Source organism: Panicum virgatum, chromosome 9N (genome assembly GCF_016808335.1).
Source record: "Panicum virgatum strain AP13 chromosome 9N, P.virgatum_v5, whole genome shotgun sequence".
Classification (NCBI taxonomy): Eukaryota; Viridiplantae; Streptophyta; class Magnoliopsida; order Poales; family Poaceae; genus Panicum; species Panicum virgatum.
Window position 1 is genome coordinate 46,187,107 of NC_053153.1, and position 3,641 is coordinate 46,190,747.

The following is a 3,641-nucleotide window of genomic DNA, read 5'->3' on the forward strand; positions in this document are numbered from 1 at the left end:
AGAGATGGTGGGGCAGCCTGGGTCTTTCTTCTTCACCAGGAGGGGATCGAGTATAGCAGTGCTACACTCTTCCGTTAACTACACGACCTCAGTGGTGGGCAGCGTCCGCTTGTTTCCAAGAATATCCTTGATATACTTGGTATACGTGGGTACCTGCATAGTGTCAAGAAGCGGTATATTCACATATAGCTTCTTGATTACCTCGACGAATTTGCCGAATTGTTCGTCGTCCACTGGCTTCCTTATCCGCTCCGGAAACGGTAAGGCAGTTGTGTCGTGATAGTCCCGTGAAGTTCTCGTGGGTTCCACGGGGTCTTCCTGGGTAGCGGGTGTGTTGGATTCGACGGCCTCCTCCTGCTCTTCATCTTCAACTTCGGTATGGCTAGCAGTTACGGTCTTCCACTGCTTTCCTGCATCCTTTGGAAAAGGTGGCTCTTGCATGCTCTTACCACCACGTGTGGTCACCGCACTAACATTCTCTTTCGAGGGTACTTCCGGTTGCCTGGGTAGTTTCCCTTCATTAACGTTAGGACATGAGGATGCAAGCTGAGCTACTTGGGTTTCTATCATTTTATTAAAGCTCAGTTGATTTGTAATAACAGAATTGAATCCCTCTAGTTGTGCAGCCATAGATTCTAGGATCTTGTCATTAGCAAGGAATTTCCTACTAATGTTATCATATATTTGCTTTTGGCCATACACTAGGTCTTTTAATGTGGGCTGAAAACTGTTATTAAAGTTCGTACCTTGTTGTTGACCGAAGGGGAGGTTGGACTTGGAGTTCCAACCCTGCTGAGGATGAAATCCTGAGTTGGGATTGTTGCTGTTCCCAACGAAGTTTGCGTCCTCTTGAGTTAATGGGCATGAAGTGCCCGAGTGCCAAGTCTCGCCACATGTCTCACATGTCATACGAGACTCTGAAACCTGATTAACCTCCTGGTGTGGAGATTCCAGCTTCTTCATCAGAAGTTCCAACTTGGCAGCTAACATGTCGACCGTGTCGATCTGATGCACGCCCCTGGGATGGGCTGGCTGCCTTTCTCCTTTCCAACTTTGGTTGGAAGCTATCTTGTCAATCAGTGCCTTTGCTCCCGCAACGTCGAGAGAAAGGAAGGAACCACCCGCTGCTGCGTCAACATGGTCCTGGGCTTGCTGATTTAGGTCGTGGAAGAAGTTCTGAATGATCAGCCATTCTTCTATGCCATGATGTGGGCACGCTTGAATGTACTCCTGGAGACGCTCCCAGACTTCCGAGATGGTCTCATCCGGCAATTGCTGAATTCCGGTGATTCTGTTCCGGAGGGCATTGGTCTTGCCCGCTGGAAAGTACTTGGCTAGGAATGCATTTGAACAAGCTTCCCATATCATGAAAGCTTCCTTATTAGAGTAGAACCACGTCTTGGCCTTCCCGAGCAGTGAGAACAGGAACAGACGAAGACGGACGTCATCCAGAGTAGTTCCTCTGGGGTCGATGGTGTTACTCACCTCCAGGAAGTTTTGGAGATGGGCATTGGCATCCTCGGATGCCTTTCCGCAGAACGGACTTGCTTGGACCATATTCACGAGTCCAGTCTTCAGCTCAAAACTGTCATTGCCGGCTTGGTTGACATTCAATCCAGTAGGAATGTGGCTACTGGACGGGGCAGAAAATTGACGGAGAGTCTTCTGAGCCATGGATGAGGATGCTGAAGTGGAGGGTGAACTAAAGGGCCAAGTGAGTCTTTTCTAAGGTGGGACGACGCGGCGTCCCACGTTTCTCCCAATTCTTTCTGGATTTGGGTGGAAGTTATTTAGTAGGTCGAAACCGGTCATGCACTGCTCTGCGTCGATCAAAAGATAGAGAGAGCAATGGTAAGCCCGCTAGGGTTAGCGGCGACAAACCAGTAGAGTTTATCAAACTATCTACAATATCTTTAGCCAATTGCTTCCCCGACAACAGCGCCAGAAATGCTTGTTGGCGTTTCTTATGCCCGATTAGAATAGATATTCTGCAAGTGCACAGAATCACCGCTGTAGCACTTCACCTTGGAGTATTCCAGGGTATCGTATTTTTCCTCAGGGAAGCACTATGGTAAAGAGTATCGTAAACCGAATGATAACCGTACTAGCTTGATCGACCGACTGACTTGACGGGGTTAAGCCAGATAGGTAAGTGAGATAAATGGCCAGGCAATGACCGAGTGACACACGGAGATTCTAATCCTTAGAGAGGTAGCAGCTGGGAGGACAACGAGCGAGATAAGACACCTGATACACTTCTGAACTATCGAGCTAGCCTCTCTAGATGAAACTAAACACCTAATTAGTTCTCGGGAAAGCATAGCTTACTTCGGTGGCTGGAAGAGGAAGGACTTCAGAAAGAGATGAGAGGGGAGTCCAACGGCAACCTGCACTACTGCTATGAAAACACTCGAACGTGGTGGACTACAAAGGACGGATAGGGCTGTCACCACCTACCGACTACCACAACGGTTCCGTGGGGTGGAACACACTTTCTAGCTAACACTAAGGTCAGACACCACGTCTGCACTCAGTGCTAGGAATTCTCTCGAGGCCTTCGAGAGAAATCCCCCTCAACCTAGAGCACTAACTTGAGATACTCTAGTCCGAGCGAGAAAATCCGTATGGTAAGTTTCCGATCACTAAGAAAGATAATTTAGCCTAAGCTAAAGGACAACTTCCGTGCTCAAGCTGAACCTCAGACTTGAGTAAATGAAAGACTATGAAAACTGAAGCCGACTCAGAAAAGTAAAGAAGATAACTTATATTAATAATGTCAAAAGAAAGATACAAGAGCTATACCAGACTTTCGATGACTCCGGAATCTCGAGCAAGCTCGACTCGACTCTAACTCCCAAGCTACTAACCTACTCTAGTAAGTACAAGTGAAAGAGAAGAGCTCCAATGGTGTGTGTCTTGATGTGATGGATGGTGCTTCTATTTATAGCCCTCCTAAGGTCGGTTCTGGCGGTTACTGCAGGTAGCGTCGGTTGAAAGCAGGTAATACAGTTGTGCTTAGCTTCCACGCCAAGCCCCAGTCTGAGAGGCTTCCAAGTGGGGCCGGCCCGCCTCCCCTAGGCCGGCCGGCCTGGGGATGCCGCCACATGTCCACTGCCTTTCGGACAATGGCTCTGATCCTCTCCTGGAGTCGGTTGGCAGCTGGTTTTGCTTCACGAGTGTAAGTGCTAGGCCGACTGGCCTAGGGGAGGCCGGCCAGCCTCCCTCTGGCCCATTTCGGCCTCTGTTTTGCCGACGTCTCGCTCCTCAGTTGTGCATTGTCCAGGGAAGTGGATAGCTGAAATACTTCTGATCTTGGGCTGCTTTGTGGGTCTTTGGATAGATGTTAAAGCCTTTCGGTGCATCCAATTGAACCGAGGCCCAACCCTCGACTCAGAGCCTTATGAATGCGTCTCATTGCCACTGGATCGAAGCCGGGGTCGCATTCTTGGGAGTGCCAGGCCGGCCGGCCTAGGAGAGGCCGCCCGGCCTGGGTTTTTACCCATTTCTGCTTATTTTTGGTACACATGCTCCTGCATTCAGAACTCATCCAAAACTTGTGGAACTCGTTAGAAACAAATAAGATATCAATGGAACATAGTGTAAAGCTCATGTTATTTTCGAGAAGTTGACGGCTTAGAATG

The 3,641-nt window shown here is 49.0% G+C and overlaps 1 non-coding gene across 1 annotated transcript; it reads left to right on the forward strand.

Annotated features, from left to right (window-relative positions):
- The first annotated feature begins 1,198 nt into the window (after positions 1-1,198).
- LOC120693580 lies at positions 1,199-1,305 on the forward strand. Its single transcript, XR_005683042.1, has one exon. It is a non-coding gene; the product is annotated as a small nucleolar RNA R71 (small nucleolar RNA).
- Positions 1,306-3,641: the final 2,336 nt, after the last annotated feature.